Source organism: Geotrypetes seraphini, chromosome 2, assembly GCF_902459505.1.
Source record: "Geotrypetes seraphini chromosome 2, aGeoSer1.1, whole genome shotgun sequence".
Classification (NCBI taxonomy): domain Eukaryota; kingdom Metazoa; phylum Chordata; class Amphibia; order Gymnophiona; family Dermophiidae; genus Geotrypetes; species Geotrypetes seraphini.
Window position 1 is genome coordinate 111,657,383 of NC_047085.1, and position 16,044 is coordinate 111,673,426.

Below are 16,044 nucleotides of genomic sequence, written 5' to 3' on the forward strand. Positions count from 1 at the left end.
TATCAGACTACCCCCTCCCCTCCAATTCACCTCATAGGCTGCAATAGCCTTATTCACTGTGACCTGTGCTGGCAATGTGCTGCAGCTCTTTACAGTAGCTGGAAATGAAAAGAATCACTACCTCATGCTGGAAATGTCTCTTCAACACTGATCTTCGGGCTGCCAGTCAGACAGAGTATCTGACCATATCCCCACCCCCGCTTACCAACGGACACACTAACAGAAGGAGGAGGGGAGGCAAAAAAATGCAGCCAACACCCTGTGAGACACCACTGAGCCTCCTACGGAAGCTTAACAGCCTGTGTGTGAACCCCTGCTAAGTAGTAGGTGAGAAAAAAAAAGCAGGGACAGACCCGAGCTCCAAAAATACTTAAGAAGGCTAGCTAACAGATACCACCATGGATGGGCCTGTCAGATACATACCAGAGTCTGCTTCTTTTCTACACAGTTAGAGCTGAAACCAAGGTAAAAAGCAACGAGCACTGAAACACCAAATAAAAAGAAAAAGAGAGCAGAACAGAAACACTCCTTCCAGCTTGCATGCAAAAGGGAAAAACTGCAGGTAGCACTAAAGCTCCCAGTGAAGTAGGATAACAGAAAAAATCCAGAGTGAATGCCTTCTGCATATGGCTCGCAGCCGTGGGGAGATAACCCGCTTGTCCAGAATGACACACCTATTGCACTGGAAATAAAATTTAAAAAAATTCAGCAGCATTTGTGAGTTCTGACTTGTAGTCTACATTGATTAGAGCAGAGCCTTCCTTTTGTCAGTACAGGGAAGAGAACAGTGAAGTTGCAGACTTATTCAAAGCATCTCATTCTATGCCAGCCCAGACAACACTCAATGATTTATTTTGCCAGTTTTCAAAGCTAGAATAGACTCTGGTGGGATATGTGATAGAGCTTACCCTGAACGACATCCAGATGGTTTCCTATCTGACACCAGAATGAACACCACTTACACACAGATGTCACTTTCAAATCAATGTAGCACAAATCTCAAGAAGGAAGATGCTCTTAACCGTGTTAGCAGTTTATCACTGTAAACTTCCCAGATGGCATCTGCCGATGATGAGGTACATCAAAAAGAATAAACCTTGGAAACTAGGCCTGTTTAAAAGGACTGCCCACATTGCAGAGAGTAGAAACATAGAAAAATGATGGCAGATAAAGGCCAAATGGCCCATCGGGTCTGCCCATCCGCGGTAACCATTATTCTCTTTCTCTCTCCAAGAGATCCCACATGCCTATCCCAGGCCCTTTTGAATTCAGACACAGTCTCTGTCTCCACCACCTCTTCTGAGAGACTGTTTCATGCATCCACCACCCTTTCTGTAAAAAAGTATTTCCTTAGAAGCTAAATTAACTTTCTTTGATGGAGTGGCCATTCACCTAGATGGCACAGGGGTCCTCCTGGGCTAAGTTTCAACATATGTAGGGGGTTATACCACCTACAGTAGTCACTTTGGATGGGGTCTTGGCTGCTACAGAAAGACTTAAACAGACCTTAACACAAGCTGGCAACATTTTGGAAGTTACAAATGAATTTTTTTATAAAACCACACACACAACACTACTGCTAGTGCTTCATCTTTCTATGTTTACTTGGGTTTCTGTCAGGTACTTATGACCTGGATTGGCCACTGTTTGAAACAGGATACTGGGCTAGATGGACCATTGGTCTGACCCCAGTATAACTATTCTTATGTTCTAACACTTGTCTGCTAAAATAATGACTTTTGTAGAAATATGGAAGACTTGACATACTGGAGAAACAGCTGGGAAAATTGCAGGCTTGTGCTGTTTTGATTACAAATTAGAAGAAGGTGCATAGAATGTTATGAGAACACCAGCAGGTAACTGAAGTCTGTAATTTTCAAACATATTCTCCCTTATTTCTCCAAGTGGTATGATGAAATGTTACTTTATTTTTTCAAAGGAAAGCTGATAAACGGATACTTTGAATAACCCTATGAATATTTAGGTGTACTCTACTAGGGGCTCTGTGCGTTTCCCGTGGTATGAATGTTTGCTGTGCCGTGTTATTTATTTTATAAATGTGTTACAGGTCACTATGGCAGCAATTCCTTCCCTTTCAAGTGTTTTTTGGTTTTTTTTTACATCAGCATTGTAAATCTCCAGGATCATAGATGGCGCACGGGGAGTGGACACCGCTGTGCTTATCCACGTGGGAACAAATGATGTGAGCGGGCGGAAGTATGACAGGGAAGAGATGAAGGGCCAGCTCCGCTCACTCGGAAGACAACTGAAGATCAGGGAGGTGAAGGTGGCCTTCTCTGAAATCCTCCCTGTACCAAGAGCAGATGGAAAGAGACAAGGGGAATTGCAAGTGATCAACGCCTGGATGAGAAGATGGTGCGAAGACGAAGGCTTCGACTTCGTGCGCAACTGGACGGCGTTCTGGGGAAAAAGCAAGTACTACAGAAGGGATGGACTACACCTCAACAAGGAAGGAGCAAGAGTTTTGGCAGGCAACATGAAGAAAGCAATAGAGAAGGCTTTAAACTGAAGGACAGGGGAAAACTAACAGTCGACCACCGGTCGATGGCACGGACAACAGGATGCCCCGACGTAGGAACAAAGGACTACTACTCATACACAAGAGAGGTCGACCTCACAGCCAACAAAGGAGAACAAGCAGGAAGGGACAACTCAGACACAGGAGGGGATGACCACACAGCAAACATGGGAGATAACACAGGAGCAGTAAAGGATACCGTAAATGAAACTGTAAGGACAGCCAAGAGTAGAAGGTCCAAAAAGGTAACACGAAGGGAACTTAGATGTATGTATACAAATGCTAGAAGTCTAGGAAACAAAATGGGAGAACTAGAGACGATAGCAAGACATGAGAACATGGATTTCATTGGCATAACAGAAACATGGTGGAATGAAGAAAACAAATGGGACACAGTACTACAGAGATACAAACTATATAGAAGGGATCGAGAAGGGCAGAAAGGTGGAGGTATTGCCCTATATGTTAAGGAAGGAATAGATTATGTTGGAATGATTACAACAGACAGGAAAGAGAAGCTGGAGTCCCTCTGGATCAAAATTCCTGGTCACAATGGCGCAGATACAAAAATTGGCCTTTACTATCGTCCCCCAGGACAGGCGGAGGTCACTGACTCAGAAATGATGGAGGAAATCAAACAAGTATGCAAGACAGGCAATGTAGTTATATTGGGAGACTTCAATTTCCCAGGAATAGACTGGAAACTAGGAGCCTCCAACTGCGGCAAGGAGGCCAAGTTCCTGGAGGTGCTAGGGGATTGCTTCCTGGAGCAAATGGTAAAAGAGCCGACAAGAGGCAACGCCACCTTGGACTTGGTCCTAAATGGTCTCACCGGACCGATAACAGAAGTAGAAGTCATGGTTCCACTGGGAACAAGTGATCACAATGTAATCAACTTTAAACTTGACATTGGGAAAGGGAAACATGCCAAAACCTTAACCACCACCTTAAACTTTAAAAAGGGTAAATACGATTGCATGAGAGCCATGGTAACAAAACGACTCGAGAAGATGGTGGACAAACTTGAAACAGTAGATCAGGCATGGTGCCTATTGAAAAATACTATTGCAGAAGCACAAGATCTCTACATTCCGAGGATTTCCAAAGATCGGAGAATTAAAGGCAAAGGAGAACCGGCATGGCTTACCATACAGGTGAAGGAAGCCATAAAAGAAAAGAAGGACTCTTTCAAAAAATGGAAATGCACGAAGACAACCGAAGCCTGGAACAAACATAAAGATGAACAGAAGAAATGTCACAAGGCGGTGAGGGATGCAAAACAGGACTATGAGGAAAAAATAGCCCGGGAGGCCAAAAACTTCAAGCCCTTCTTTAGATACGTGAAAGGGAAAAAACCTGCAAAAGAGGCAGTGGGACCCCTGGACGACAAGGGAAGAAAAGGGTACATCAAGGAAGATAAACAAATCGCAGACAAACTAAATTCCTTCTTTGCGTCCGTCTTTACGAAGGAGGACACCTCAACAATACCTGAAGCGGAGAAACTGTTTACAGGAGAAATAGAGGACAGCCTCACCACAGTTGAAGTGAACTTAGATCAGATATACTACCAGATCGACAAACTTAAAAGTGACAAATCCCCTGGACCGGATGAAATTCACCCGAGAGTCTTGAAGGAATTGAAGGTTGAAATCGGAGAGTTGTTGCAAAAACTTGCAAACCTGTCAATCAGAACTGGTCAGATACCAGACGACTGGAGGAAAGCGAACGTCACGCCAATTTTCAAAAAAGGATCGAGAGGAGAACCGGGCAACTATAGACCTGTGAGTCTTACGTCTGTCCCCGGCAAGATGATTGAATCACTGATCAAGGATAGCATAGTTCAGCACTTGGACACACACGACTTGATGAAACCCAGTCAACATGGATTCAGGAAAGGGAAATCGTGTTTGACGAATTTACTCCAATTCTTTGAGACCGTGAACAAGCAAATTGATAGTGGAAAGCCGGTGGACATAATATACTTGGACTTCCAGAAAGCATTTGACAAAGTTCCACACGAAAGACTTCTCAGGAAACTACAAAGCCATGGCATAGAGGGAGATATACAAAGATGGATAACAGGAAGCAGAGAGTGGGCATTAATGGGAAGTTCTCCGACTGGGAGAAAGTGACTAGTGGTGTACCCCAGGGCTCGGTACTTGGGCCGATCCTTTTTAATATTTATATCAATGACCTGGAAAACGGAACATCCAGTGAGATCATCAAGTTTGCAGACGACACAAAACTCTGCCGGGCAATCAGATCGCAGGAGGACAGTGAGGAACTCCAGAGCGATTTGTGTCGGTTAGAAAAATGGGCGGAGAAATGGCAGATGAAGTTCAACGTGGAGAAATGCAAGGTAATGCATTTAGGCAGTAAAAATAAGGAATACGAGTACAGAATGTCAGGTGCAACTCTGGGAAAAAGTGAACAAGAAAGGGATCTGGGTGTACTGATAGATAGGACCCTGAAGCCGTCGGCACAATGTGCGGCAGCGGCAAATAAGGCAAATAGAATGTTGGGCATGATAAAGAAAGGAATCTCGAGTAGATCGGAGAAAGTTATAATGCCGCTTTATAGGGCAATGGTCAGACCCCACTTGGAATACTGCGTCCAACATTGGTCTCCCTACCTAAAGAAGGATATAAAACTGCTGGAGAGGGTGCAGAGACGAGCAACTAAACTAGTGAAGGGTATGGAGAAACTGGAATATGAGGATCGACTTAAAACACTGGGATTGTTCTCCCTTGAGAAAAGGAGACTGCGTGGGGATATGATCGAGACCTTCAAAATACTGAAAGGAATCGACAAAATAGAGCAGAGAAGATTATTTACATTGTCCAATTTGACACGGACAAGAGGACATGAAATGAAGCTAAGGGGGGACAAGTTCAGGACTAATATCAGGAAGTTCTGCTTCACACAGAGAGTGGTTGACATCTGGAATACTCTCCCAGGGGAGATTATTGCGGAATCGACAGTCCTAGGCTTCAAAAGCAAACTAGATGCATATCTCCTTGAGAGAGGCATATAAAGATATGGTTGGATATAAAATAAGCCAGGTGTATACCTGGCAGGGCCTCCGCGTGTGCGGATCGCCGGACTTGATGGACCGAAGGTCTGATCCGGAGATGGCACTTCTTATGTTCTTATCTTTTGTAACCAAGAAAGCCATGAAAAGAAAGTTAAATCATCAGACAACATGGTTCTTGAACGATTTCCAAGAGGCTGTAACAACTTTTTAGACTATTCTGCTAGTTGCATCCCCATTGGAACCAGAATGCAACTGGACCTCATGTCTTCACATCAGGTCTAAGAATGTACTGTTCTTGAGTAGTAAAATATAAAAATCAGAAAAATAACATGTATATCTTAAAGCGTTTTATTCTTTCCAACCCAAATAGAAATTGGAGAATTAAACAAAAGTGGTCAAGAACATCTGGCTGCCTGGAGGCAAACTAACTCTCTAAAAATGTTAATGGAACGGTGTGAAATTTGGCATGAGGGGAAAAACAGCAATAAGACAAGTTCAAAAACAGGTCAAATAAAAACTACGGGTTCCAGAGATAACTCCCTCCAAAGTGACCTAATGCATCTCTATGGGAGGAGTTCTAGCTTCTGGCTCATACAAGTGGGCAAAGCATGCAGAATGGGATATGACATTTTTTCCAAGCCCTCTGCATGCAATTTCGTGTGTTGGGAGGTTGGGTGAATTTCCATGTTTGTTTGTGTGTGTCTGTATACATGTGTGCCTGATCAGGAGAGGATCAAAGTGAATCAGTGTATACCGCATATCCTCGAATATAAACATATTTTTGGGCCAAAAAAAAAGACCCAAAAATAAAGGGTCTCTGTTTATATTCGAGCCACCTTCCAATAATGGTACTTTCCCCCACCCCCTGATGCTCTCTCATGCCCTTCCCCCCACAAAATGACCGGCATGTCTATTCTTCAATATCTGCTGCTCCCTGCCCCAGACCGATATCGCACTTACAGGTCTGATTCTCTGGAAACCCTCGCCGACATTCTGTGATGGTGCTGGCTCCTGCCCTCTCTGGGATTCTTGGAGTCCAGCAAGTCTTGAGCATATGCAGAGCGCATCGGCAACGGTTTCCAGAGTATCGGGCCTGTAAGTGCGATGTCAGTCTGAAGCAGGGGGGAGTAGGTAGTAGAGGATAGGATTTCCCAAGCCACTGTTCTTCAATTCTCCAGCACTGCCGGTGGCCTCCTCTATACTTTCTGTTTCCGCTAGGGTGAACCCCAGCAAAGGAACGTTGCAGAGGTGGCCAGCTGGCACTGCAAGAGAACCACTCCCATGCTAGCAACCTCTTTGTAGCTTTCGTGGTGAGGGAGGCTTCAGAACTGGGTGGAAGAATATTTGATGGAACCGGGGGGGGGAAGGGAGAGAGCAAGAAATATGCTGAATGGGAGGGGCAGAGAAAAGAGGAATGGGGACATGGATGGAGGGGAAAGGAAGGAGATGGTGGCACATGGCTAGAAGGAAGTAGAAGAGGAGGGAAGAGATGGCGCACATGGACAGCGAGAAGGGGAAGAGATGGAGGCAGAAAAATAGAAGAAAACTGAATATGAAAATCAGTGTCAAAGAAGGATGTAGCGCAAAAAAGTGAAGGAAAGGAAAGAAACAAATGCATAAGGAGGCCTTGGAAACAGCATTAATAAAAGATGGAATAAGATGACCAGAAAAATAAAAAATCGCCCGATAAAGGTAGGAAAATGTTTTTTTCCAATTTAGTGATTGAAAAATGTCAATTTTGAAAATTTACATCTGTTTTTATATTTTGGACGGTTCAGGAAAAAATGCATTTCTTTCTATTTCTTTTATGGCGTACTGTGTGCAGTCTGACATATTAGGATTTTGTTTGTGTACAACAGTACTTTTAGTTTGTGGGTTTGTATTTGAAAAGGTTTTGGCTGTTGGGAGTTTTTTTTCTGTTTACTGCATGTGTGACTGAAGCCAGGTGTTCTGTTGGGAATAGAAGTCCAGAAACTTTGGTTGGTGTCAAGGCCCCAAGTAGGAAAATATTTGTCGGCTCTCCTTTCAGCTTTTTTTGGATTTGAAACAGTCCCAACTGAAAAATTAGCGATTACTTATGGCATGATCCCCGACAAACGACGTTCACATACCCAAATACCTCGGTTTATATTCGAATCAACCCTTTTTTTTTTTTTTTTCCCCCCTCCTTTTTTGGGGGAAAGGGTTACCTCGGTTTATATTCGGATCGATTTATATTCAAAATATATATATATATATATATATATATATATACACATACACACACACTGCACATTTTGGAACTGCTTCTCCCACAGAAATTAATTGGGCTTTTTTTTTTTTTTTTTTTTAAGGTGGGTTCAATCCCTCCCCTTCTACCACTGCCACTACCTTGTGTAGAACTTCACTTCAACAACACAAAAAACTTTCACCATAATCATTCTCCCTTCCTGTGCCTGGAGCTGCCTTCCAGCCTTACACCCTCACTGCCTTCCCATTGACTGGATCTGCCAGTCTCTGTTGCTAGTTACAATGAAAGGAGATTTGGCAGGCTCACTCAAACTGCTATGCTTTTTGGGAGGGGGTAATATAGATCTGTACGGTCTATCCAGTCTGCTCAACAAGATAAACACATAAGATACGTCATATTATATACTGTATGTGTCCTTGCCATTTTCAGGACACAACCATAGAAGTCTATCTGCCTATAATACTATGAGATAATAAAATGCAAACATACAGTGTGTTCCAGATTAAAATAAATAAATAAATGAGCTTTTACATACTTAAGGCCATCTTTAAGAGATCTGATGCCTAATAAAACTAAAATTAGCATCTTCTGTAGAGGTCACATGACATCTATCTAACCTGAAAACCATACTGGAGAAGATAGCCACAATTTTAAAAAGATGTCACATTTCTGCTTTTTTCGCTCTGAATATCGCACATGCAACTAACTTCAGCTTGCTATAATAAAACAGACTTCCCTTCCCTCCTACTTTCACTTCATTCCAGACTCAAAGCCCACTTCTTTGAAGATGCTTTCAATTCCAAACTCCAGCCCATCTTCTAAGCACCAGTATCTGTCTTATCATTCCCTCTGAAATTCCCCCAACTGAGCACAGTTTATCTGTTTTGACTAGATTGCAAACTCTTTTGAGCAGGGACTATCTCTTCCGTGTTTTGATATACAGTGCTACATATGTCTCGTAGTGCTATAGAAATGATTAGTAGTAGCAGTAGTAGTAAGGTAAGATGAGTTATTCTGATCCAAAGTCTGTCACTTGCTGAAGTAACACCCTTTAATTCGGGGTCTCTCTCTTATTCGAGTGTTAAGATGGCAGAATGAAAGCCAGGTGATAAGCACAAGACTCATGTCTCCAATGCTAATAAAAGGATATAAGAAATGGTTTCATTCTGGATCATTGTTAGAAAAATAAGGTCTCAATTCCACCAAATTTCTTGTATTATTTGGGTTACCTCAGGTAATATATCTTCAAGGCTTATCCATGTATATAAATGTTTAAAAAAAAACCCAAAAAAAACCCAAGGCTGTGGAGTCGGTAGATAAAACCTTCAACTCCAACTCCTTTATTTATGGTTATCTTCACTTTGACTCCGACTCCTTTATTTATATATCTATATAGGTTTTATAGTACATGCAAGGTGTGGCTTTTTGGGATTTTGATTTACCCCCTTTTTTACAAAAGGTGCGCCACACACGCGCTAAATGCTAAAGTGTGCATGTTATCCTATGGACGCATTAGTGGTTAGTGCACGCGTTGATTTAGCGTGCGCTAAATCAACGCTAAAATGCTTAGCGCACCTTTGTAAAAGAGGGCCCTAATTTATGTTTATCATTTTTGGTCACCTAGTATGGATTTGGCATTTGTGTTGTGTGCGTGTGACCAAGGTATTCTGCTGGCATGATTTTTCTACGCAGCATTTTGTGGTAATTTGGCTCGTTTAGTTGTCTTGATAGTGGAGGGGTATTTGTGATTTATAAAAATGACAGTTGTATAGAATATTGTTTCCTTTTATACTTTAATAAAATGATTTCAATATAAAATTACTATTCAAAGTTTGTGCAGATGGGATCAGACAGTTCACAGGGATGGGGCAAGGACAGGGACAAACTTTGTCCCTGTGTCATTCTCTAGGTGCCACTTTCACTAATATAAATATCATAAAATATATTGCAAAGAATTATAAAAGTAAAGCACATCCTGAAAAAAATGGGTTAATCAAGTCTGTGAAATAAGAAGTTTAAGCATTATAATATTTGCATGATATACAATTTAACTGAATTAGGAGTCCGAGTCGGCACATTTTCACAGACTTCAGTAACCAAAAATTGTTTCCAACTGTGACCCTAGGACTCCAACTCCACAGACCTGAAAAAACACACCGAAATTTCACAAATCTAGCAGCCATAATGCTACTAAAGCAGGTTGGACTGGATTCTAGGCCTGCTGCCATTGATATGGCTGCCTTCCATTATATTGTTGGGTTTACATGATTAAGAGCTGGTGCTGCTTCCCACTCCCACCCCTGCATGAAGGTGGAGAGGGTGTATGGCTTATCTCTCTCCCCTTCTGTCCTGGAACCTTCATTACCAAAACCTCTACACCCCCACCCCAGGCTATTTGACCTCTTTATGCAGGCCATCTTTCTTTGCTGCAGACATGTGTAAAGGAAGCTTCACACTGGTTGTGTGGGAATTTTTATCTCATGGTCCTGGCCATCTTTTCTTTTAGCAGTAGGCTGAAAGGTAGGTGATGTCATACCAATGCCATCTTTAACATGGCCTCCCTTGCTCCATCAGATCCAAAAATTATTTCTCCTTTCTAGAGCAGTGTCTCCCACCCACCTTCCCCCCACTCCCCTGTCCAGTTTGACAGGCTGTTGCTTTAGTTATAGGGACTCTATGTACACCCGATTTTATCTGCTGAGACCAGTTTGCTGAGTTTTGTTATTGGGGGACAGGGAACTTAACGATAAACAAGGGCTGATGCTGAACTGGAGTTATCATTTGGAGTGCCTGAATCTCCTTCAGCTGTCTGAACTGTTAACTGAAATGAAGCTTAGAGGATCAGTTATCCTGTGACAGGCTGTCTGAAACCAGGGCAATGGAAGGCTTTTGTTGTTGGGTGGTGGCAGTGGGAGTAACCCTAGCACCCATCGTATACTGGAGGGGATAAAAGGAACAGACTACCATTAAGGCCAGTTTTTGTTTGTTAAGGGTTAGATTTAGCTCTAACTGTTCAAAAGCCATAGTCCTTCATAACTCACACCACCACTTATGGTGATATGCAGTCAGATAAGTGCCACCTGCCAATATTAATACAGCTGGTACAAACAACAAATCAAAAGAGCAGACAAACTCTGGAAAAAATGTTTCAACACAGAAAGGAATGCCATTCAGCCAGCGAGAAAGCCAAAGTGAAACAACCGAAAATGACAAAACTTTCCTATCAGGACTATCTATAGCTACATTGATGCCATTCCTCTTGTTCACTATCTGAACATATAAAGGTAAACCTCATTTCCATCTAATTACATAATATTAAGGCTCTTCCATATTAAAACACATCACCATCTTGCTTTTGATCTTAATGGCATTTTTATATTATTGCTACCTGGTTTGATACTGAAAAATTTCAGATTACCTCCCTTACATCTGAAAATCTATATAGTTGTAGGACTACAGCCATTACTAGAAAGAACACCATGCTAACTTTAAAATGTTGCTCTCTTACATATTTTTACAGGTGTACTTAATGTAAATTTTATGCAGTTTTAACTTTAATGCCATTACGTAAAATGACACTAGACTAATAGGTTTGATGGAAAGAGGTCAAACACAACATCTTCAAGAGCCAGAATGGACCTGTTCAAGATATGAATGTATTCAAGTGGCCATGCAACTTGAAGTGTTAATGACCTGAGTTCTTGACTAACAGAACATTTCCATTCCCTTTATCAGCTGCTTTTATTTAATTTAAATCATAGAATGTCAAACCATCTATACATATTAAAGCATGGGAGTTTACTAGAAGGAACATTATAACCTCCACATTTTTCTCAAAGCAAAGCACAGATATTTGTAGGGACAATTGGAAAATGAGAATTAAATCATTCTAGATCAATGGTTTTGCTGTTTTACAACATGCACCCCATTAAATTATGAACAAAATAATACATTCTTTTATGCCCAACATTTCTGGTTTTGCAAAGCAAAAATAAAAATAAAAACATGGCAAGTTCAAAGTGTGTCTTCCACATCAATCAAATTTTAAAAAAAAGAACATATCAAGTTTTAGAGCTATTAACTTTTGCAAGAGTTTGTAATGAGAAAAGCATTTGAAATGTCACTTTTACTGGAAAAACACTGCAAACAAACCTGCTGTCAATTTTTTTCCTAATGATAATCTAATCTTACAAGAAGCAAAAGCTTCTGCTATACAGAATCCAAAGCAGCTCTGGTACACATGTGGCATCAACAACTTTAAAAAAAAAAAAAAAAAAAGGAACCATAAATGAAGTCATTTTTTAATCCCCTTATTATTAACCATGTAAACTAAGTATTATACTACAGGTGAATGTTTCAATATTCATTATATGTACAAAAGTATACTAGAAGAACACAAACTCAGTGCAAACATGTTTCCAAGTCTATTAAAGCTTAAAGACTGTTGCACTTATTACAAAGCCTAAAAGGTAAACGTGCTTTAACAATCCTGTACAGAATTTTGTACTAGATTTCCCGAAAAATTAATTAAAATATTCCTTCCACATAAAAAAAAAACAACATACTACTGTAATATAATAGCTTATTTAGTTAATGCCTATCAATGTCCAAAAGAAAATGGGGAAAAAAAACCAAACTTATGGAAAAAAAATAGCATCTGAACAAGAAGAAAAAACTACACACTTTCCTTGGGAGGAAGAAGTGGCGATCAGAGTAATAAATGCTAAGCTTGGACGCTCCTCCTGGTTACAGCCTGCTCCAAGCAGCCAGCCAGTTAGCCTTTCAGTCTTTTTATCATCGTTGTCAATGAATGGGCTCCAGTCAAATTAAAGGTGCCATTTTAGGTTAAGGGCTGGAGAGCCTCTGTTGTGCAACAGCCAGACAAAAACACCATCAAGTCTCCAGTTCCACGGGTTGCTGGCGCTGAAGAATTAAATTTATTACCAAAGTTCACTTCAGCCCTACAAGGAAACATTTCCATGCACCCAAAATAGTCATAAAATATCCAACCCCTAACGGTTTTTCTCCCATAGGGAGATATGGGCTTCCCCGATTGGAAAGGTCACCGTCCTTTCGAATTATTACTGTCAGCAATGGATGCTCCTGAATAACACAGCAAAGAAATAGGACCAGGGATATTCTCCAGAGCGTTTCTCGACACACAGAAAGGGAAAGAAAAAAAAAAATAGAAAAGAAGGAAGGAGGGAAACATTTGTACAAGCCAAGTAATAAGATTTTTCCAATTAAGCCTGTTTAACTTTTCCTATGCTTACCCCACCTCCCCCCCAGCACCTCAAAATCGCCTTAAAATCCATGCACCTGAAATACGGAAAACGTATGAAAATTAATGGCTGATCTAAAATAACTCACGTCGAAAGGACAGGAAAAGTAAGCCAAGAGTTGTACAGCGGCGGATCTAATCATTCTAATTGAAAGGAAACCCCCGCATGCATTGCTACTTTTCCTTTGTCCATTGTTTGCAACGGGGGAAAATAGTTTCAAGAAAGGCGTGAGCGATCTTTGGAAGTGACCTCGTGAAAACCAATCCGATCGCCAGGGTTTGTAGGATCGGTTTTTTTGTCAAGTCTCCGGTTTCATATCAATACTTTGAAGGGTGATGCAAAGCAAAAAAAAAAAAAGGAGTTAGGAGGCGAGTAGGGGGGGGGGGAGTATGCCCACACACCAAGAGGGTCCTGGTCAGAGCTATCAGCATAAATGAAGTCAATGTAATGATGGCTGCGGCTCCTTCTCCCCGAGACTCGCCAACAACCTTCCGCTTCTCTCTCACCACAAGAAAAAAAAAAAAAAAGACAGATGCACATATACAAATATAGTGGACCTACCATCCCTCAGCCCAGATCAAGCAGATCCAGGATCGAACAGTGAGAAGATACCCTCACCGATACCCTTTTTCATCGTGGTCAACTGGACAAAAACAACCTCCCCCCCTCGCTCCCCCTTATTTTCTCCTATTGACCGGTTGGCCTTATCCCACTTCTTTTCGCCCTTAAAATCGCCTTCATGGAAAAATAGGAAAAACCCACCTGTGCTACAAATCCAATCCACCCCCCCCCCCTCCCAAAGGAAAAAAACAAACAAACAAAATACCAAAAGATAAACCCACTCCCGCATCCGATGTGCAAGTGGATAAAAAGGAAAGAGGAGTTTCCTTAGGGTTAGGCTCCTATTATGCAGAAGCCACCAAGATGCCCCGATCTGTACATATGTAGGTGTCCACCTCCCTCCTTTTTGCTCTCCTTGGGTCTTGCCGGGCAGCAAGACCCTCAATACTCTTCCCGCACCCCCCCCCCCTCAAATACCTATCTGTCCTGGGCCCCTCCTGCTGCCTCTCTGTACTTTCCAACCCACTCCTCGGGACAAGGCACCTCGTGTCTCTCTCTATCTCCCCCCCCCCCTATTATATTATATACACACACAAACACGTATACACACTTCCTCCGAGATCGAAATATTATACAACCCCCCACCCCATCCTCTTCCTCCCTCAGCAGAAAGCCAGCACGTACATCCCACAAGTCAACTAAACAAACCTCTTCCTTCATACTGTACAACCCAAAGTGAGCGCCGAAGAAGCTACAGCAAAAGCTTCACTTTGTGCGGTGGCAGAGCTCAGCCCCAGTGTGGCCCGCGAGACAGACAGAAAAGACCCATTGTCGCGATTCTCAACAAGCTTTATCGCGATCCAGCCCCCTCCCACGAACTTTTTCTACGCTTCTTCTTCCCCCCCCCCTCCCCAACTCTCCTCTGCCCTTTATATTTTCTCCTCAGCCAACTTTTCTACTATAAACTTGTGCTTCTTACTAAACAGGAAAAACACGCACACTGAAAGGGACACCAGAGTTCTCACCACGCAACAAAACAAACAATAAAATAAAACGAGACTCCCCAAGATTATAAACCGGGCATCTGAATCAGGTCCCTTCGTCACAGCAAAGCCCAGGTGTGTTTCTTCGAAAGCCAAGGTCACTAGAAAAGGAGCTCGAGAACACCGTAGAAAGTGCAAAAATCAACACCACAGATAATGAATAGAACAAGTCCATTACCCCCACATCCTTCAAAGTTTGTGTACAGACCCCCTTTCCCTCGGGCTCCGCCACAGAGCCACACCGGGCGCTACTGTAACCTGAGCGTCGGGCCGGGCTCGCACCCACCAACCTGCTCCACCTCCAACTATTACTTACCTACTTTGTTTCGCCGGCTCCTTCGCCTCGCTCCAGCCGAAATGTAACGAAAACCAAAACAAAAGAAACGAAAAGAGCACACAGTCCCACAGACAGACGCGCGCACAACTCTGGCCAGAGCGCTCACGGCTCACACGGGATTTCTCGGGCAATCCGTCGCCCTTTCCTTCACCCTGCCCTGCGTCGCCCCGGCTCTTTCCCTCAGGCTCGCTGCTGGCCGGCTTCACGTCTCTTCTCTCGCTTTACTTTTTTTTTTTTTTCCTTTCCCCCACCCCCTCCTACTCCTCCCCCCCAACCCCGTGCGTCTCCGCGTCCCGTGCGCTCTCTCTTCGCTCGTTCTCCTTTGTGTAATTTCACTCAATTCAATTTTAATCCGAGAGTTTCCGAGCGCGCGCACGCACACTGCCTCCCCCCCCCCCCCCCGTTCACTTCTACTACTACTACTACTACTACTACACAGATCAGCCGCTGTCACCAACCCATGCCTTCCCCACACCCCCCCCCCTCTTTCCCGAAACACCGCGTGCGCGCGCACGACTATCTGACTGACGCACGAACAACGCGTCCGCAACGCCGCTTCCTCTCCCTCCGCCTCTTTCTCTGACGTCATCGAGAACCCGGTATAATTTATGCAAGAATTCGGGCATTGCCAGGAGGTAGGAGGAGTTAAGTTCATTCATGCGGTGAAGAAGGGTAGAAAAAAAATAGATATGCTCTTTCTCGAAGAAGAAAGCGGGTGGGGGAGGGAAGATGAGGGTGCCTAGAAAATGTAGCTACTCCTTTGTAGATGATGTCTTGCGCCTTACAACTTTTTTTTTTTAACTTTTGTCTGTTATATATGCATGAGGGTTTTAAAATGATTAACGTGTACATCCTGAATGTTTATAGGCTGAATCACTTCTTTGGGCGGAGAGCGTGACGGATACAAGGAGCGCATGTTATTCAAATCTTTACTATTGCTGAAGAAAAAAATAAGATAAATGTTACTTTTTAGGGCAGTGCAAATTTATCAGGAAACGTAGCTAAACATTCTTATATA

At 42.7% G+C, this 16,044-nt stretch overlaps 1 protein-coding gene across 6 annotated transcripts in view; it reads right to left on the minus strand.

Annotated features, from left to right (window-relative positions):
- CHD7 (chromodomain helicase DNA binding protein 7) overlaps window positions 1-15,252 on the minus strand; it is a 616,542-nt gene extending 601,290 nt beyond the window's left edge. For 3 of the 6 annotated variants that reach the window (XM_033933452.1, XM_033933447.1, XM_033933454.1), the window contains exon 1: window positions 15,006-15,252. The gene's annotated coding sequence lies outside the window, so the exon portion shown is untranslated. Of the gene's footprint in view, window positions 1-13,173; window positions 13,195-14,354; window positions 14,376-15,005 lie in introns of those variants that run through there. The other 3 variants (XM_033933448.1, XM_033933451.1, XM_033933450.1) reach the window with 3 other exon arrangements.
- Between the last annotated feature and the right edge of the window lie 792 nt (window positions 15,253-16,044).